The sequence below is a fragment of the Rhinopithecus bieti genome, unplaced genomic scaffold, assembly GCF_001698545.2.
Source record: "Rhinopithecus bieti isolate Rb0 unplaced genomic scaffold, ASM169854v2 scaffold_16601, whole genome shotgun sequence".
NCBI lineage: Eukaryota > Metazoa > Chordata > Mammalia > Primates > Cercopithecidae > Rhinopithecus > Rhinopithecus bieti.
Window position 1 is genome coordinate 511,931 of NW_016808732.1, and position 21,982 is coordinate 533,912.

The following is a 21,982-nucleotide window of genomic DNA, read 5'->3' on the forward strand; positions in this document are numbered from 1 at the left end:
TTCTTTCTTCTTTTTTTTTTTAGACAGAGTCTCATTCTGTCGCCCAGGCTGGAGTGCAGTGGCACCATATTGGCTCACCGCCACCTTTGTCTCCAGGGTTCAAGCAATTCTCCTGCCTCAGCCTCCCAAGTAGCTGGGATTATAGGCGCCCACCACCATACCCGGCTAATTTTTTAATATTTTTAGTAGAGACGGGATTTCACCATGTTGGCCAGGTTGGTTTCAAACTTCTGACCTCAGGTGATCCACCTGCCTCGGCCTCCCAAAGTGCTGGGATTACAGGCGTGAGCCACCGCGCCCGGCCCACCTTTTCCATTTTCTAGAGGCCATTGTATTCCTTGGTTGCTGGCCCCTTCCCTTATCTTCAAAGCCATCAGTGTTGCGTCTCCCTGTGTTTTGTTTCCACAGTTGAATCTTCCGCTGACACTTCTTCCTCCTCCTCTAACTTTTAAACATCCTTGTGATTACGTTGGGCCCACCTGTATCATCTCCCGATCTCCAGATCCTTCTTGTCATCACATCTGTGCAACCCCCTTTACCACGTATTCACAGACTGATTCTGGGGATTAGGATGTGGGCGTCTTTGAAGGTTCATTGTTGTGCCTACCACAGACTCCAAGGCATTTACTAAAGCCACATTTTGCTGACTTGAGCTAGATAGAGCAAAAGAAGTGTTATAAAATGGGTTTTAAAAGGCCTTTTTTTTTTTCCAGTGGTATAATCTTAGTGTTTTAGAAGTTGTTTTTCTTTTAATGCCCTATGACACAGAAAGCATTTGGAGGATGTTGAAAAGTAATTGTTTAAATTAGCAAAGACACATTTCAGTAAGGGAGAAAACAAGAGGGAAACGTGGGGAGGAAACTCTAGACCAGAGGCCCTAAGACTTGAATGTGCAACTTTGTTCTGTTGAAAATTCAGATTGCTGGGCCTTAAAGTCTGTTAAGTAGGTCGGGGTGGGGCCCAGGAGTTGTACTTTTAATGGGAGCACCCTCCTGCGATGCATTTAACGTAAAAGGTCCTTGGATCACACTTGCAGAAAGACTGCTGTAGAAACTCAAATACCTATTTTAAAACAAAGGTACATTTTAATCATTTAGTTTAAAATGAAATCATTGCACAATACTGATGTTAGAGGTTAAAATAAACATGTACTTAAGTTCTTGACATTCTTGTCATTTCAGTTACATGTCAGGAAATGTGATTTGTGTTTTGGCATATTCAAATCCTTGTCATATTCAGCCATATTCATATTCAAAATATATAATGATTTTGACCCTTGATTTTTCTTATTAAGACTGTCATCTTTTCTGGGTGATTAACTCTTGTGTTGATATAAATATGCCTTTGGCTTACTAATGTTCAGTAAGAACTAATGACTCTTGGGAATGTTAATAGACTCTGTAGTCCCTTTTTAATCATTTGTAACCAGGCTGTCATTACATGTTTGTTTGGAAGCTTAGAGATAACATTTACGAACTTTGTAACACATAGTAGTAGCTCAATAAATGTTAACTGTAGAAACACATTGACTAGTTTCACTTCAGAAATAGACACTCAGAGTTCAAAATTCCCATCTGCCTAGTTCCTAAGGCCCACGGTCTTACCAGAGTCTTCCCTGATACCTTCTCCTGCATAAAATGGTTCCTCTTTTGGAACTTTATAGCTCTTTTGTACTTCTCTTATTCTGTTACATTACTGCAAAAAAAAAAAAAAAAAGAACGAAAGAAAAGAGAAGTGCAAATTGTGTACATGCTTTCCTCCCTGCTGGAATGTAAACTTCTTAAGGGCATGACACGTAGCAGATACTTCTTACTCCAAACTACCTGGCAGAATTCCTTTCTAAAGAGTCTCCTCAGTAAGCCTGTTGGTGAACTGACCAACATTTGGACAATTATGACATCATCTTACAATGTTTCAGATATTGTTTTTCACTTGTTTAGAAATGTAAAACTTTGCAATGACTTTTATAAAAGCAAATTTGAGAATAGTTATTCACTAAGCTTTTTTATGCTAATGATGTCATGCTATCAAAAATTAGCTAGAGTAAATGGACTGTAATAAGGATGGTTTGTAATTTAGATTATATGTTCCACATGTAACATGGAAATGAAATATAAAATTGAGTTGTTGGCATGTGGTTGTGGTGAGCAGAAGCAGTTATTATACATTACTTGGTAAAATTCATATTCATATCTTGTCAGTTTACAGTGAGCCAGAGATTAAAATAACATTTGTTTCTGTTTTAGTAACTGCTTTAAAATATCCAAAATCATTTTATTTTCTTTAGCCTGACTTCTAGTAGTGTTTTGAATATGTGGCCTTTCAAGCAGTAATGAAATGCATCAATGTGACTTGGCAGTGCCTCACAGGACATGCTTCTAGGATCATATTTAATGATTAAAAGTCAAATTGAGTTTCTAAAAAACGGACCCAAAATACAGATGAGCCAAGTAAACCCAGAAGGAAATCTGAGTAAAATCTTGGTTCTTGGTCCTCTGCATGTATCCTCCACATGTTTTCTCCAGATCTCATTTTCCTTGCTTGTTGACAGCACAGAGGAAGATCGCAGAGAGTAATATACTGGTATATGTTTCATATCCCCCTTCCTCTTTAGTGATAGTTTGGAAAGTATACTGCAGTCACCATGGTTTTCAGTTTAGAGAGCACAAGGATCAGATCTGTACTTTCTAGAGCCAGCTTTTATGGAGTTCTGGAGAGGTGATTGGAGAACCATGAGAGCAGGCAGACATCTGGGTGAGAGGGCATGAGGTGTGAGTGATGGCAGAGCCAGACTTGCTGGAGAGGCAGAAAGGGAAGGATTCAAGTAGCATAACCAGGAAGTAGAATTGATAGAATTTGGTACCTGCTGACCTGTGGAATAAGGGAGAAGGCAGAGGAGTTGATTCCAGTATTTCTAGGTTGCGCCACTTAGTGATATTGGGGTACCAGGAACAGGCTTAGGGGACCCACAGAAGTGACCGGACCCAGGAGTCCCTTTCAGCACGCACCCTGGTTTCTCTGCTTTGGCTTACTGTTTCTTGGTTGGGGGTTGTGGGGTGGTCAGCTTCAGTGGTGTGGTCTGGGGTGACAGGTGCTCATGAGTGAGCACAGGGAGTACAGACATCACCAATGTGAATGTGGAGGTCGGCAACAAGAGTTATTCTAGAACTGACCAATTTAATATATTTTGCTGACTGCTGAGTTCTATTCGGACAAATACCTAATGCATGTGGGGCTTAAAACCTAGATGACTGGTTGATGGGTACAACAAACCACCGTGATACATGTGTACCTATGTAACAAACCTGCATGTTGTGCACATGTATCCCAGAACTTAAAGCAAAAAAAAAAAAAAAAAAAAGAAAAGAAAAAAGAAAAGAGATTGCTCAGTTCAGACTTCTGAGAGCAATGGGAGCAGTTTGCTATTCACCAAATAGGGGCACCAATTCTTTACTGATTAATAGCAGTGATTTAGAAAACTACCTTTTGTAGTAGAGCACACCAAGGGGGTCTGCCAGATGGAAAAAGAGAACAGTGCTTTGTAAACTATAATTAAGTGTTGCCATAAGTAAATACTTAAAATACACTAAAATGGCAACATCAGGAAATATGACTAAGGAGTCAGTGTACGCCACGCCCTTTCCCCCACCTTTGTGGTTGTTGAAAATTTCCACCAAGAGTGATGTATGCAAAAAAGGGTAAGATCAGGGTGTTAGGTTTCAGAGGAAGGCAAAAACTTGTGTGATTCTGTAAATGGAGCTTACAAATGGAAATGCACCATTCAAGGTAGAAAGTCTATCACAGTCATTAGGAATAAGCATTAAAATGATTCTCCTTTCTTAACTTCTGCATGGAAGTTTGATGTGGTGAAGAAACAGTTTGCAGCCATGTTTCTTGAAAATACATGTCTTCAATTACTTGGTTTGTCTGAGAGAAAGGAGGGTTTGGAGGAGAAGGAAATGCCTCATGAGTTTGACATACTATGGGAGGATTGTTGTTATTATTGCTTGATTTACATGGTTTCATTTTATACAAAGTGTACAACACAATTTCTCAAAGAGTAATTATGACACCAAGAAAATGGAGTGGATTCTGGGCTTCCTATAGTCTGTCATCCAAATAATAATATTCATTACAAAGATCGTTACCCAGGAGGCCAAGGTGGGAGGATTGCTTGAGACCAGGAGTTGGAGACCAGACTGGGCAACATAGTGAGACCCCCCCCCCATCTCAAAATAAAATAAAATAAAATAGCTCCGTACCAGTTTGTGGCATATTGAAAACAGAGATATACGAAAAACTTGAACAGGGCATGGAACCGGAGGTAATGGATGTCATTAAGAATGGCTGAGAATTGTTTGTCAAGAGTTAGTATACTATTCTACTTTATTCTATTTCAGTTTGCAGTAGGACCACCGTTGGTGGTACTCTATAGACTCCTGTTCTCTTTAATAATATCTAAAGCTTCTAGTTAAATTACACGGCTAATATCTTGACTCGCAAGACCAAAAGGCAAGATGTTTAAAAATAAAATCAACATGAAAAACATGCCTGTGTTCTTTAGTCCTCACTCAATTAGAGAACAATGAGAGCAAACATGACATTTTGTATCTGGCACTATGTGCACTGTCTTGAGAGATTTCTCTAGAAGGTTTTTAAGAACACCTGTCATCTGTTAATAGTTGGAGAAGCCGAGACTCACACAAATGAGGCAACATTACAGGGGGTCAGAGAGCACACAGGTAAGCCCACCTTGATGGGAGTCCTGGCCCAAGGCACTTTGGGGAAAGAGTGAGCTGCAGTGGTTATAGAAAGACAGATGTCTTGAGCTGGGCATTGAAAAATGACTAAGAATAATCTAGAAAGTATTCAGTATGTTTTTAACGATTGTGGGTCAGCAGAAGGAAAGCCATCTGAGGTGAGAGAAATAATAAGCAAAGGGGACAGAGGTGGATGGTGAATCAACCGACCCAAGGGAGCTAAGCGTTTAGAAAGCACTTAAAAAGGATAACACTACGTAGCTCCTTGCCTTACCATGGTGCCTTAGAGATGACTGGCATTTTTGCTGACCTTGTTTCATAAATGTGTTTTCAGAGGAATAAACGGGATTTGGGCTGGGCTGAGGATACCTTGAATTTTGTTTACAGAGCGTCAGTGCTCTATCCTCATGTCCTTCTAAGAATCAAAAGATTTAACCTCACCGAATCCAGCGTGTGGCTTTTGGGTGAGACTCCTTTTTCCATGTGATAACCAGTCTGCTTTACAGAGGCAAAAGAATCTTACCTGTTTTTTAGGATGGGCTCTGAGCCAATTCATCAAGCCAACTCCTCACTTTGAAACAAGAAAGTGAAGAGGATGTTTCATGATTGTGGAATCCCTGCCAGAGGAAGAATCTACTGAAGTTCAGTCAACTATTAATTGGAAAGGAGGCAGCAGACTGAGGAGGTGGAGAATCTTTGCTCCCAGATGGATGGAGGCTGGAGTCCTCAATCTATCACTTGTGGATACATTATGTAGCTCCTTCACCTCCTTTTCTTTATTAGAAGGAGGGTAATAAAAGTGTCCACTGCCTAGGATGGTTCTAAGGCTTACAGGAGATAATGAAACTCGAGGGCTTGACGTGCGAATGTTAGCTGTTATCATTGCATGTGTCCATTAACACCCAAAGATAACCAGTGTTGTTAGTAGTTCTTTGCATACTTTCTTACTAAATAGATAATGATTTATAATTTACCTAGTTACTTTATGAATTGATTTCATGAAAAAGGTCTTTCTGAATCTCTTTCTGTGTACTTTAAAAGTTTATTCCTTTAGTTAAAAGAAATTTTAACTAGATTCTTAAAGTCTAGATTGGAGGAAAGTGTTTGCTAAAGAAAAGTCATGGACATTCACCATTCAAGGTAGAAAGTCTATCACAGTCATTAGGAATAAGCATTAGAGTGATTCTCCTTTCTTAACTTCTGCACAGAAGTTTGATGTAAAGAAACAGTCTGCTCTTAGTCATGTTTCTTGAAACATGGATGGGTGCGGTGGCTCATGCCTGTAATCCCAGTACTTTGGGAGGCCGAGGCAGGCGGATCACAAGATCAAGAGAATGAGACCATCCTGGCCAACATGGTGAAACTCCCTCTCTACTAAAAATGCAAAAATTAGCTGGGCGTGGTGGCGCGTGCCTGTAATCCCAGCTTCTCGGGAGGCTGAGTCAGGAAAATCGCTGGCACCAGGGAGTTGCAGGTTGCAGTGAGCTGAGATCACACTACTACACTCCAGCCTGGCGACAGAGCGAGATTCCATCAAAAAAAAAAAAAAAAAAGAAAGAAAGAAAAGAAAGAGAAGAGAGAGAAAGAAAGAAAGAAAGAAAGATCATGTATATATCCAGAAGAAAAGAAATCAGTATATTGAAGAGGTACCTACACTCCCATGTTTGTTGCAGCTATTCATTATAGCCAAGATATGGAATCAACCTAATTCTCCATCAGTGGAGGAATGGATAAAGAAAATATGGTACATATACACAATGGAATATTATTCAACAATACAAAATAATGAAATTCTGTCATTTGCGACAACATGGCTGGAACTGGAAGATGTTATGTTAAGTAAAATAAGCCAGGCACAGAAAGACAAATATCACATATTCTCACTCATATGAGGGAGCTAAGAAACATGATATCATGGAGACAGAGAGTAGAATGATGGTTAGCAGGGGATGGAAAGGGTAGTGAGTAGGGAGGAATAAAGAGAGGTTGGTTAGTGGCTGTAAAAATATAGTTAGATAGTAGGAATAAGAGCTAGTGTTCAGTAGCACAATAGGGCAACAATAGTTAACAATAATTTATTGTATATTTCAAAATAGCTAGAGGAGTGAATTTAGACTGTTCCCAACAAAAAGAAATGAAGTGATGGATATCCCAGATACACTGATTTGACTATTACACATTGTATGCTTGTATTAAAATATCACGTGTACCCAATAAATATGCACAACTATCATGTACCTATAAAAATAAAATGAAATAAAAAATGCACACTTCTCACAGATTCTTGCCTGGTAGAATCTAAGTAAATACAGTTTTCCACCCACAGATAACTCTTCATGGTTTATCTCACGTTATTGACGACATGGGTTAATGTTCTTTTTGATCCCCAAGAGGACAAATGGTGGGAATTATGGAAATTGAGGCTGGAAGGAAGCCCAGAGTTCTGTGCTTTTACTTCCAGTAGGGATCTGTGGAGTTTAGAATGTCTGCCTAGTCAGCAGTTCTCACTTTGGGAACCCCCAAGACCTTTTCTGGAGGGACATCTGTAAGATCAAAATTATTTTTATGATAATACTAAGACATTATTTACTTATTCCATTCCCATTCTCTTACATGTGTATAGCAGAGTTTTTCAGAGGCTATATGATGTGTGATGATACTGTGTAATGAAACGTGTCAACTTTTGGAAAATTTGCATAATTAACTGAACTAATATAGTTTTCCAAATGACCATTGTATGATGTTACAAAATCATGCATAGCTAAAGATCCATTCAAAGTTCAAAATAGACTAATGAATTTTAATATAAAAGAATACTTAGTGTATTTTATATGTTTCAGATTCCATGGTGCTGCTCCCCTTTTAGAAACTACCACTTGTTGAGTTTTGGTATAATATAAAAAAGAATATCCACAATTGCTGAAACTATTGGCCAGATCTTCTCCACATACTTCAGCCAAACAACATGCCACAGAAAATTGAATTCAGAGGCACAGAAGAGAATTTAACCATTATCCATTAAGCCAGGCATTAAAGAGAGCTGCAAAAATCTAAATCAATGTCACTCTTTTCACTAACTTTCTTATTCTGAAAATGTAATTACTTTTCATAAAGATGTTATTTCATGTAATATGTAATGGGTATATTAGTATTTCTATTAAATGAACCAATGGATATTTTACATTTTTTCTCAATTTTGCTTCTAATATGGGACAGTAATTGCTAAATATGATCTACCTAATTAAAAGTTCCTTGGGTTCCTCAATCAATGTTAGGAGTGTAGAGCAAACTTTATACTCCTAAAATTTATTGAGGACCCCAAAGAGCTTTTAAGTGTGAGAACCAACAGTGTGAGGACCACTGGCCTAGTGTATTGTTTACAAGGGTGTAGTCTGGTCAGTGTCTACACCCTGTGTCCACTGGTTTTCTTTCTTCTGGAAAAAGTGTTCTGTGGTCAAATATATTTTGGGCCAAGATGTGTGCTTTCTCCCCTCTCATAGATTTACAATACACATGAACCTATCAAAGTTCCTCCAAAGTCTTATCCCAACCTTTTAAAAACAAATTATCCCAACCTTTTTTTATCCTCCTTTTAATTGTGGCAGAACATAATGTTCCACAGTGGAATATAACATCCTATGGAACATACTGGCTGGTATATGATATGGGCTACCCTCTTTCCGTTACAAAAAAAATTAAAAGCAAGACATTTTCCTTCAAACCCATACTTTATTTAGAGAGAGGCCTATAAAATTTACTTACTAATCTGATTGACTTTCTTAAAAAAACATACTCTTCATTCATTGTATTATGCCATTTTGCTTATACTCTTTGAAGCTGTTTCTACTTATGTTTCTAAATGCATATGTTTTTTTAAAGCTCTGTTTTAGACATTTTTGTGTGTTAATGAGTAGCATCTGCTCCATGTGTCATAAGACAAAGTAATTTCATCCCCACAAAATTGTCCAAATTGCAGGTTAAGTGGTAGCATCCTAGCTGTTGAGCTGTTACTACTGTTTGTTATTTTTAAATGGCAAAAAATACCTTCGGTGATGCATCACATGCCTTTAATAAAACACAGTCACTTTGGGTAACAGAAAGATTTAGAAATGGCAGTGGGTTTTGTTATATTTCTTTTTATGATTCTTTCTTTCTAGTTCTTTAGTTTCCGTTGGTTGTGGGTACAATCCTAAGAGTCAGACCAAAATAAAGAATATTCCATCAGTATGGATCCAAAACATGTTCCTGGCCAGACTTGATGGGTCCCACCTGTAGTCCCAGCTACTTGGGAGGCTGAGCTGGGAGGACTGCTTGAGTCGAGGAGTTTGAGGCTGCAGTGAGCTATGATCACACCACTACACTCCAGCCTAAGCGACAGAGCAAGACTCTGTCTCTGAATAAATAAATAAATAAAAGCAAATTTAAAAAATATGTTCCTGGCTGCTGCATGATGAGCATCATCTTCCTAAGACGTGAGATTGATAGTTGCACCATCCAGCACCAGTTTCTTCCCGGCACAGTGCCATTCTAAATGTGTATTGAGGCGGGAGTGCAGAATTTCTTTCTCCTGTATTTCACATGTCTATGTCACAGAAAGAAACATCTTAATTTGTTATAATAATTATGGGACAATAGTCATTGTATTTTATATAAATCAAAAGCTCTTTTTAAAAAATTTGTTGGTCCTGCCGGTTCCTACTGAAACACTTCGTACAGTTTGAATCCTTAGTGGCTTTCTATTGCCAACTGAAAATTGATTTTCTCCTGTATTAAAAAAAATCTGGCCAGGCACGGTGGCTAATGCCTGTAGTCCTAGTACTTCGGGAGGCCGAGGCGGGTGGATTACCTGAGGTCAGGAGTTCGAGACCAGCCTGGCCAACATGGTGGAACCCCGTCTCTACTAAAGATACAAAAATTAGCCAGGCATGGTGGTGGGTGCCTATAATCCCAGCTGCTCGGGAGGCTGAGGCAGGAGAATTGCTTGAACCTGGGAGGCAGAACTTGCAGTGAGCCAACATTGCACCACTGCACTCTAGCCTGGGCAACAAGAGCAAAACTCCATCTCAAAAAAGAAAAAAAAAAAAATCCAAACAGAAAACACTGTGGCTATCTTATTCAGTATCTCATTCTTTTTCTCACCAATGAGTAGTTTTGCTCTTTCACCCAGGCGAAAGAGAACCCTTTACAATTGCAAAAAGACACTCAGTTTATAGGACTATCACAGCATTGGCAACTGGTGCTGGAAATTCTCTAATAGTTAAATGACCCAGATTAACCAGACTGAAATGGAAGAACCATACTGAGGTTGCTCTTCAAACAGCAAGAGGCTACCTTTCTGTCTTCTTTGATGACTGAATATAGTTTATGATATCCTTAAGGTATCAAAGATGTGAGAATTGTAGAGCTATGTGGCAGGTTAAGAAGCCTGATGAATGGCCGGGTGTGGTGGCCCATGCCTGTAATCCCAGCACTTTTGGGAGGCCGAGACCAGCGGATCACCTGAGGTCAGGAGTTCAAGACCAGCCTGGCCAACATGGTGAAATCCTGTCTCTACTAAAAATACAAAAAATTAGCTGGGCATGGTGGCATGTGCCTGCAATCCCAGCTACTTGGGAGGCTGAGGCAGGAGAATTGCTTGAACCTGAGAGGCAGAGGTTGCAGTGAGCCGAGACTGCACCATTGCACTCCAGCCTGGGCAACAAAAGCAAAACTCTATCTCGAAAAAAAAAAAAGTTTGATGAAGATGCAGATGGTTTGTTGCTTGTGCAAGTTATGTGATTTTAGCACTTTCTACAGTGGAAAGTCAAATTTGAGGCATGCACACCTAAAGTAGGAAAAATGGTTCTAAGAGGGGTAGTGTGATGCAGGGATTAAGAACCTGGTTTCTGGAGTCAGATGGCCTGAGTTTGAGTCCCACCTCTACCACGGATGTGTGTGTTGAACAAGTGATTTAACTTCTTTGGGACTCAGTTTCTCCAACTGTAAAAAGTCATGTAAAGTTCCCAGAAGAGTGTTTCATACATTGTAACTGTATTAGTTATCTACTGCTATGTAAGTCATTACTCCAGATCTTAGTGGCTTGAAACAACAAGTGTTTATCATCTCTCAGTTTTTCTGAGTGTGAATCCCTGCACATAATAGCTGGGTGTCTCTAGCTCTAAGTCTTTCATGAGGTTGTAGTCAAGCTGTTAACCTGGGCTGAAGTCTCATCTGAAGGATGGGGTGGGGACAATAAGGATCTGCTTCCAAATCCACTCACATAGATGCTAGCAGGCCTCAGTTATATGCCATGTGGGCCCTTCCACAGGACTGCATCACAGCCTGGCAGTCAGCCTCCCCCAGGTGAGTAATCCAGAAGAGGATGCAAGATCCCAAGATGGAAGCCACCATCTTCATGTAACCCAGTCTTGGAAATGATCTCCCATTACCTTTGCCACAGTCTGTTTGCTAGAAGTGAGTCACTAAATCCAGTCCACACTCAAGTTAAGAAGGCTTTGCAAAGGCATGAATTCCAAGAGGTGGGGTCACTGGAAGCCATCCTGTAGGCTGCTTGTAACAGTAACTTGTGCTTTAATTTATATCCCCTTATGGTCTATTCCTGACAATCAGACCTAATGAGCCCTTAAAACATAAGGCAGATCATGATACTACTGCATTAAAAATTATCTCCGGTCTTCCCATTTTACTTAAAAGTCAACATCTTTACAATAACCTCTAAGGCCTTTCATGCTTATAAAATTATTTTTCTATATAATTCTATATAAAATTCTATATATATTTCTATAAATTATATATTTTGTAAAATAGCATATATGTATAATAAATGCTATATATGTATATCTGTATAAACACATGTTTATATGTTTAGTTATATATCTAGAATTTATTTTCCATATGGTGTAAGATAGAGATCTCTTTCCAAATGAAGAGCCAGGTTTCCCAGCACTATTTATTGATTACAATACCCTTTTCCTGGGCCGGGCGTGGTGGCTCACATCTGTAATCCCAGCATTTTGGGAGGCCCAAGAGGGTGAATCATGAGGTCAGGAGTTCAAGACCAGCCTGGCCAACATGGTGAAATCCCGTCTTTACTAAAAATGCAAAAATTAGCCGGGTGTGGTGGTGGGCGCCTATAATCCTAGCTACTGGGGAGGCTGAGGCAGGAGAATTGCTCGAAACCAGAAGGCAGAGGTTGCAGTGAGCTGAGATTGTGCCACTGCACTCTAGCCTGGGTGAAAGAGCGAAACTCTGTCTCAAAAAAAAGAAAAGACAAAACTTTTTTCCCTGAGTTGATATTCTACTGAGAACCTGTTTGTCTCTTCCTATGTAAAAACAAATTATAATTGAGAATTAATTATGGTGAACATTCAATAAGTTCCTTTATTTGATAGATTAGGAACTAATTTTATTTAAAAGGCCGTGACTTACATTTAAAAGTCCAGTTAGCTACAACACTAAGACTAAAAAGTAAATTTCATGACTCCTAGGTCACTGTTTCTAGCTTGTTGATATCCCATACTTTGCTGCTGCTGCTGTCGCTTATAACTGTTTGGAAAATTTTCACCAAAATGCCTGTCAAATTGGAAAACCCTCTGGAATGAGATCCTTTTTAAAATATAGCCAACTTTCACATATGCAGGCATAACTTCAAATGGTAAACGAGAAGGGATCGGTGACAGAGATTAAACCTGAGCCAGTTTGATTGATTATTATTAATGGTATTGATAAAGAGTTTGCTGAAAGAGGGAAGCATATTGAAATTATTGCTTAAAAAGAGGTATGTAGAATTTTCAGTGGTTTTCTTTTGATAAGAGTTGCCTCATAGCTGTTGTAGCATGTGCAAATGAGGGTCAGCCATAAATCACAGAATGAATCACTTCCAACTCCTTCACATCTACAGATATAAGTAAGAATGGAAAATATTGTCACTTAGATGAGTCCTTATTTTTTTTTTTTTCTTCTCTATGAATAGTATAAACCTTACTTTTCTGGACACCTGGCTTTGGCAGCTGGTGAAGGTTGCTGAAGTAACAAATAGGGCCATTCTGCCTCTCCCAGATCGATTTTGCTGCAAGACAGTTGAAAATAATATAATCCAGACATGAATTTCTGTCTTACGGCAATTTAGTTTCTTATGGCAGAAACAAACAGAGAGTACTATGAGGAAGTATTCTGCTACTGGTAGAATTTTTCAAACTAAAGCCACATTACATTTCATTAAATGAGTTTATGTCCATTAAGCATCAATGAGCATGAGTGACTGAACCCAGAATGCAGTCAAAGTACATACTAACTTTCTGTATGATTTTAAAGAGAGGTATGTCACCCTCCCTGGGTCAGCAGGTTCCTGTGCAGAAGACACTGGAATGAAATGTCAAGAACCTCTTCCAATTCTAGAATACCTCGAGATATGAAGTTGGTAACAAATAAGAGAAATGCAGCAAGATACTTTTAGTTAAAAAGGAAAAGATTGATACAAGCCAGTAACTTGCAGTGGGCTTGTTTAAATCCTCCTCCTCCCTCTAAATTCTGTTCTTACCAAGCCGGTAAACTAAAGACAGTTTGTCGTGCTTTGAACTTCCTGGCTTATGTTGATTTCTATCAATGTGTTACTGTTACACATTTGAGTGGGAGCTGAGTTACATAAAACTAATAAAATCCTTACAACCCCATTTTCTGTGGGTATTGATAGCATCAAAAAAATAAAAAAAAGACTTTTGCCGCTTCTTCCAACTAGATGGAAAATTGAATGGCATTAACTCAACTCACTTGTTTAAACATTAACTGAGAGACACTTTCTCCTCCTCCTCAAAAGTTTTTAGCGTTCACAGGAATTTAACCACAGATAGACACAACTCCCCAAACGTCCTGGAAAAAAGGTTGACTATTCCATAAAGTAATAGTTACAGAAGGCTTTCAAGGAATTAGTTATTCACACAGTAAGCTTCTGAGGCATATGAGCATATCCTCTTTCTTACAAATTGATCACTTGATGCAATCTTTGATGATCACCCCGGGACCTTCGGAGATTTATAGAGTTTAGAGTTACAAGTATGATGTGGCCACCATACTCAGGGAACTGGATGACAGTCGGCCAATGGGTTTGCAACACAGATGAGTATGAGCTCATAAAAGGCTAAAAAAGGAGGCAGACATCTTTGGAAGACTGTTTCTAGGCTCTCAAATGGCCATTGTCAAAAAACAAACAGTGGGGTGGATTTGACTAAGCATCAGAAGATGCTTAAACAACAGCCTGGGACGAGCGAGCGTTAAAAGCTCACAAGGCAGAAAGGAACTTTTCAGAGTGACTTTGTCAGATGAGGTTCTAATGTGTAGGCTTTATCAGCTGCTCCGAGTGGGGGTAAAGAGGCATGCATATTTTAAACATTCATTTCATATTCAGTGTGTAAAGTAACTACTGCTTTTCAACTTGGGTGGAGAAAGTTTTTATCAGTTTATTAAGAATCACACAAGGGAAACCTATTCATTACCTACTTATAGGGCAAAATGGAAAATGTTCTCTCTCTTACGCTTTACCATTTTTGTTCCATCTTAATAGCTCTTTATTTAAAAAGTATTCACATCAGTTGGTCAGTCTGAGTCTTTCATTTGAAACAAACTTTTCTCACTTTCTGCCCTTGATACTGCACATCAGTCTTTTAATCACTTAAATGTAATGAATTTTTCTTTATTCACATCTTTCAATCGGTAAACTTGAAATTTTGCAAGTGCATTCCCACTGGGTGTATATCCTGATTTCAAGATCTGCTACCTTCCCCAGTGTCGTGCTTGTTTTTTTTTTTTTTTTTTCTTTCGTCCTTCCCACACCCCACCTCCAGTATTTTAGGGCACCTTATGCAGATAAGAAGTGAGATGGCTTCATCCTAATGATTAACATGCTTGTTTGAGGTTATGAAATCTACATTTGAGAAAGGCCAGGGATTTCCCCCGAATATCCACTAACTGCTTGAAGTGGCATTTTCGTTCTGACTTGGTGTTTTGTTTTGTTTGGCTGCAGCATACTGGAGCATAGTGAAAGAGTCTATTTTGAAGCTTCGAACGTAGTGCTGCTGCAGACCAGGAACAAGACAGAGAGAGTGGATTTCAGCCTGCACGGAGGGTCTTGAAACACAGATTGTTTTTGGTAAGTCATCCAAAGGACTTGACATCTTTTAGCTTTAAATGTCATCAGGCATCACTTCATTGGAGTACCAGAACTTCTTCTTCAAGTGCATTGCTATATCTCTACATCCCAAACAACAGGACATTTGAGAAAATGTCCTCGTCAGAGTGCTGAGAGAGCAACCGCATTTACTCAGTGTGTTTGTTTCTGAAACTTGCAGAAGAGTGTGATCTGAATAGAATGCATTTGTGGTTAGAAAAAAGAACAGAAGCAAAAGCAAAGCAAACCCAAACAACTAAACACACAAACAGCAAACAAACTACATCCACCAGATACTCCATTTTAGCTGAAAGCATAAGGGATTAATCACAAGAGAGCAAGTAGATTCAATTTAATAGCAAGTTTTTTGCCTCTGTGATCAAATACGGTCTTGTGTCACATAATGAAGTTTCAGTCAATGACAGATCACACACACTACTGTGGTCCCATAAGATTATAATACTTTCTTTTTGTTGTACCTTTTCTATGTTTAGATGTGTTTAGAGGCACAAATACCTACCATTGTATTACAGTCGCCTACAGTATTCACTACAGTAGCATGCTGTCTCGGTTTGTAGCCTAGGAGTAATAAGCTATACCGTATAGCCCAGGCGTGTAGTAGGCTGTACCATCCAGGCCTGTGTAAGTACTCTGTGATGCTGCACAGTGACAAAGTCACCCAACAGTGCATTTCTCAGAGCATATCCCTGTCATTAAACGATGCATGACTATTGTGATGGGCAAGGTAAAAGATGATGGGGATTTCCAAGTCCTGTTCAGCAAACATTTACTGAGTAACTTTTAGCTATACATGGGCCCTTGAATGACAGTCTCAGTCTGGGAGTTGGAATTCAAACACTCTAAACTGTAAATAAATGATAAAAACATTCCAGACCATACACCAAAATAATGTGGACTTCCAAGGATTTTTTTTATCAACCCCATTCATGATATTACCTGAAAGCAGAGTCCTCAAATTGAAGCCTAGGTCTGCCCCACCTGTCTTGGTCACCTTGGAGAACTTACTCATCATCTTTGAATGACTCACCTTTAAAAATGGCCGGGCGCGGTGGCTCAAGCCTGTAATCCCAGCACTTTGGGAGGCCGAGATGGGCGGATCACGAGGTCAGGAGATCGAGACCATCCTGGCTAATATGGTGAAACCCCGTCTCTACTAAAGAATACAAAAAACTAGCCGGGCGACGAGGCGGGCGCCTGTAGTCCCAGCTACTTGGGAGGCGGAGGCAGGAGAATGGCGTGAACCTGGGAGGCGGAGCTTGCAGTGAGCTGAGATCCGGCCACCGCACTCCAGCCTGGGCGACAGAGCCAGACTCCGTCTCAAAAAAAAAAAAAAAAAATGTATGGAAAAAAATTGTTATGTGCTTGAGTAGGCTCGGACGGTGGCTCCACGCTGTAATTCTCAGCACTTTGGGAGGCCGAGGAGGGCGGATCATGAGGTCAGGAGTATGAGACCATCCAGGTGAATACAGTGAACCCCGTCTCTACTAAAAATACAAAAAAATTAGCCGGGCGGTGGTGGTGGGCGCCTGTAGTCCAGCTGCTCGGGAGGCTGAGGCAGGAGAATGGCGTGAGCCCGGGAGGCAAGTAGGTTGCAGTGAGCTGAGATTGTGCCACTGCACTACCAGCCTGGGCAACACAGAGCAAGACTCCATCTCAAAGAAAAAAAAATGTATGTGCCTAAATGATCTCCAAGGTCTCTTGCAAATTTATAATTCAGTTCCCTCTAGTGCAATGAATTAAATAATTATCCACTTCAGTTCTTGCCCAACAGAATTTCTGTGTGGGCGTGGCAGGTCGCTTGCAGAGGGGCTCATTGTATCAACCAGTGTGGAGGAAAGGAGCCAGGTCCTCAGGTGGTCCTCCTGGCCCCATTTGCCCATTTGACAGCCAACCCTTTGGTCAAACAGGACTGTCAGCATCTACAGTAAATAATTTTTATTATTTTTTTTGAGATGGAGTCTTGCTCTGTCACCAGGCTGGAGTGCAGTGGCGCAATCTCAGCTCACTGCAACCTCCACCTCCCAAGTTCAAGCGATTCTCCTGCCTCAGTCCCCTGAGTAGCTGGGACTACAGGTGTGCACCACCATGCCCAACTAATTTTTGTGTTTTTGGTAGAGATGGGGTTTCACCATATTGGCCAGCATGGTCTCAACTCCCGACCTCAGGTGATCTGCCTGCCTCAGCCTCCCAAAGTGCTGGGATTACAGATGTGAACCATTGCACCTGGCCTGCAGTAAATAATTTATTCCCTTGTAACATTTTAAAAAATATGGCACAGTGCTTTATGAACATATTCATTTTTTATTTATTTATTTTAATTTTTATTGTTATTTATTTATTTATTTATTTGAGACAGGGTCTCTTTCTCTTTGTTGCCCAGGCTGGACTGCAGTGGTACAATCATAGCTTGTTCTGGGACTATATGAGACTGGGACTATCCCGGCTCTCATTCATAAAGTCTTCACTGAATTTTTAGGACTTCGCTGACTGGTCTCTCTTTATGAACTTCTATCACATTTGGGGCCTGCATCATATAAAATGCACTGCTATGCGTTGCTATGTGGGTGTTTGTCATCACCTTATCAGGGGTACACACAGCTTCAGGGCGGGAATCAGATCATCACAGACCAGTAGCTGAGACTACAGGAGTGCGCCACCATGCCTGGCTAATTTTTCAATTTTTTGTAGACACAAGGTCTTGCTATGTTGTCCAGACTGGTCTGGACTCCTGGGCTCCAGCAATCATCCTGCCTCGGCCTTTCAAAGTGCTGGGATTACAGGCATGCGCTAGTGTGCCTGGCCTAAGTATTATATCCAAATAAGCGAGATAGGCCTCTTTTGAATTACTGTCCTTTGTTTTTCTTTAGGGGATCTGACTTTTTCCTTCTCTGTGCTTGCTGTCATTGCATTACTGGTTATCTGCCAGCCCATTAACCCTGTGGATCCCCACACTTTGTTTGACATTGAATAGCATTTATTCTTGTTCTTTCTTACTAAACATCCCCTTTCTGAAGCAGCGCTTCAGAAATCATGCTCAGATGTCACTCTTGTTAGCAGCTGGCTTTCTGCCTTCAAGTGGTGCATTATTGGGGTTTCATAACAGCATTTTTTTCTCTTACAAATATTAAATTATGAAGTGCAGGAAACCACATGAATGTGGTAGAAAGCAAATGCAAACACAGTGTTATCTGGAAGTGCCAGTTTTGTGATTCTCCTGGTGACAGTATCCTTCCCGTAATCAACATAGGAAGCCTCTTTACCTGTTTGCTGGTGGTTTTCTATCCTGTATCTTCATCTCCATTTATGCTGTTTGCCATGGCCAACTTGTCATGCTGAATCAGAAGGTTTGATTAAGACAGTTGCTTGGGGACTGTCTCTATCAAAGTTCTACCAAAGACACAAATCCTGGCTGTCACTCACAGTCTTTCCTGAATCCTCAGGACTTCACTGACTGGTCTCTCTCTCTCTCTCTTTTTTTTTCTTTTTTTGAGACCGAGTCTTACCTGTTGCCAGGCTACAGTGCAGTGGCAATCTCAACTCACTGCAACCTCCACCTCCCAGGTTCAAGCATTTCTCCTGCCTCAGCCTCCCAAGTAGCTGGGATTACAGGCATGCGCCCCCATGCCCAGCTAATTTTTGTATTTTTAGTAGAGACAGGGTTTCACCATGTTGGCCAGGATGATCTTGATCTCTTGATCTCGTGATCCACCTGCCTCGGCCTCCCAAATTGCTGAGATTACAGGCGTGAGCCACCGTGCCCAGCCCTGAGCGGTCTCTCTTTATGAACTTCTCTCACATTTAGGGCCTGCATCTTATAAAATGTACTGCTGTGTGTTACTCTGTGAGTGTTTGCCATCAGCACAATTGCACATGGGTTGCACATGGCTTCAGGGCAGGAATCAAATCACAGACCAGTGCTTCCCAAGGGTGGTCTAATCCCAGTACCTCCTGCTTCTGAATCACTTGGATGTGTTTATTAAAGTTGCAGATTCAGCAACACCAGGCTTATGAAGCAGAAGTTCTGGGGATGTAGAACCCAGGAAACTCACCTTAGTTAACTTTTGTACACTAAGGTTTGAGAATAACTGTCTGAAAATAATTGTGCATCCTCCTCTTTGCCTCCTCTCCCACAGCAAAGGGTGCAGGTCTGAGTCTATGGTAGGTGTCCGGGAAATCTTTGCTTGTTGATCTAAGCAACATCAAGCCATAAGAGTTGCATTCCCTCTTCAGTTGCCCAGCCTTTTCAGGATGTGAGGTCAGCATATTCTTTGAACCTTTAGAAACCCACTTTCTTCTGAATACATAAAGTGTTCCCCTAGGGCAGAGGCTCTTTTGGAAATCTTTTTTTGTCTCTTTATCTTTTTTAATCACTGACTCTGTTGGTGGTAATGACAGGAGCCCCTAAGATTGGGATAGTGGGGATGTCAGCTTTGAGGAGCTGGGCTGGAGCAGTAGGCTGGGAGAAAGATCTGAGGGTGGGAACAGGACTGTGCTAAACTAGAAGCTTTATCCTTGGCTCCCAAAGCCACACCTGCTGCCCTTGGCAGTTTATTCTAAGTGGTATTTCTTTCAGCTGTTAGGCCTCGCAGGTTGTCAGTTTTGGTTGCAGAAGAGTGGTCCCGCTGCTGAAAAGGATCAAGTTTAGCTCTAGTGGACGCACATCAAAGCACCCACAGTGCACAGTGGTGGGTTCAGGATTTGAATCCAATGTTAGCAGACTGCGGTGGTGACACTTGGCCCTCTCCTTCCTCTGCTTCTTGTTCCAGCAAGGGCATGCCTGGCCTTGGATGATCCAGGAGAGATTTGCAGGGCGTTGCTGCTTCTGATGCACCTCCTGAATGCCCTTGCTGGTGGCTCCAGCCCTGGTAGATGGAATCCAAACAGAAGAACTCATAGAAGCTTAGCTAACCTAGAAAGGAACCAGTGTGGCCATCAGGACATTTATTAGCTGTTAACCTAACCACTACCAAATGCATTAACAAATTTTTTTGACAACTTTTTTTCTTTTTTTTGTGGGGGGGGGCTGTTGCTTAGTTCACAGTTTTGCCTGGAGAAGTTGTGGCAATCCTGAATTCAGTTTGTGTGAAAAAGCAAGCGTCTTCAAGCACAGTGTTGGAGAAGTATCTTCTCTCAGGTCTCTATTCAGTTTTGACTAGAGGAGGTTTGGCGAGCAGAAAGGTATTACCTAGTGGATTCTTCTCAAATTCTCATCTAAGTGAAGGAAAAAAGCCCAAGTTGCTGAAGCAATGTTAAGGGCACATTAGGGTTTTAATATGTGCCTCATGGAGCCTTACTAGATTTTCCTCTGCGTAGTTCTTTCCATCTGATGGGAGTGGGGCTGTTTTTGGGTTGCAGAAGGCAAGAGCCAGGTTGTCAGCTACAGAAGAGAAAGGTGCACTTGTCTGCATAATTGACTTTGAGCCTTTGTTTAAAAGGATGTCAGGTGGAGGAGTAATGAGGGACAGGATTTTTTAAAACTTATACAGTATAGGATTTTAGCAAAATGCCGGATGCTGGCATTTCTGTTTTGGAGGTCTTTAGTGGTGAATGTACTATTTCCTTGCAAGTAGCCATCCATGGTAGGAAAACAGAAAAAATTGATTCTAAAAGAGCATTTGTCTAGTTGGAAACTGTCACTGGTATCGTTTACCGTGAGGCATCCTTGAGAGGTGCATGATTTCCAAACAACCACCTAAACCACAGGCACTGCTTTTGGAACAGATGTAAATAGGAAAAGCACCAGTCCAGTACCCCCTCTAAAGACCATCGTTAGAAAGCTCTCGCAGTGCTTTCCAGCCTAGAGGAGTATAGTTCCCTTCAGGTACTTAAGCCAGTGTTCTGTAAAGCAACACCCAAAATGCCTTCTGTTAAATGTGTTCTAACACGTTCCTCTTGCTGATGCTATCACACGCTAATAATTGCCTAAGTCCTTCAGAGAAGCTGTGTGGTTTTGTATAGCTGTGAGTAAAACCACACCCATTCAGGAAATGCAGTGTACTTTCTTCTAACAGGCATCATCAAAACAGATGCGGATTTTCATGGTAGGTCAGTCCCCTTCTTTAGTGACAATTTGAGAGCTTTGAAGGGAGGCATTTGCCGTGCATCAAAAGAAATCAGAATTGAACTGGCACACGTGCACATTGTTGGAGTAAAAAGGAAAAGCAGTGACCTAGAGTTTGTTACCGCACATGCTTTCCCTGAAGGCACCTCCACCATCATGATGTCCTCATCAACTCTGCATACACAATTAGTATTTCTATGTCTTTCTCTTCAGAATTTAAGCTCAATGATTTCCAACTTCCTCCCACATGACTCCAGTTGGATATCACATAGGTGTCTTCAACTTGAATCTAAACCTGACTTTGTCATTATCCTACGTTTATGGACTCCAGAGTCACTAGCCCACCATTCATTGATGCTGGACACCTCCTCTTCCTCTGCTTCATCTCTAGCTCATATGCTGGAGTTTTGCCTCTTCTTTTTCTTTTTTTTTGAGATGGAGTCTCTCTCTGTCACCCAGGCTGAAGTGCAGTGGCACCATCTCAGCTCACTACAACCTCCGCTTCCCAGGTTCAAGGGATTCTCCTGCCTCAGCCTCCTGAGTAGCTGGGATTTACAGGCATGTGCCATCACGCCTGGCTAATTTTCTTTACTTTTAGTAGAGATGGGGTTTCACCATGTTGGTCAGGCTGGTCTCAAACTCCGACCTCGTGATCCGCCTGCCTGAGCCTCCCAAAGTGTTGGGATTACAGGCGTGAGCCACCGCCCCGGGCCTGAGTTTCACCTCTTTAATATGATAGTTTACCCATTCTTCTCTACTCCCAGGCCCCCGTTCAGTTGCAGGCCTTCAGCATCACTTGCCCGGACTGCCGCAGCGGCTTCCAAGAGGTCCCTTGCCTAAAGTCTTTTCTTTCTGTGTTCCATTTATTTTACTCTTTTGAGAATTATCTTATGAAAAAAGGGTCTGATTGAATTACTCCTACACTTGAAAATCCTTGGTAGTATGCGGAAATATGGAAAATACTCATAATCTAATGTG

General features: G+C 41.0%; 1 protein-coding gene across 2 annotated transcripts in view; it reads left to right on the plus strand.

The window, feature by feature from the left end:
• The window catches only part of ATXN1 (ataxin 1), a 461,092-nt gene that overhangs the window by 87,854 nt on the left and 351,256 nt on the right, over positions 1-21,982 (plus strand). For both annotated transcript variants that reach the window (XM_017887085.1, XM_017887086.1), the window contains one exon: positions 14,779-14,904. The gene's annotated coding sequence lies outside the window, so the exon portion shown is untranslated. The remainder of the gene's footprint in view (positions 1-14,778; positions 14,905-21,982) is intronic.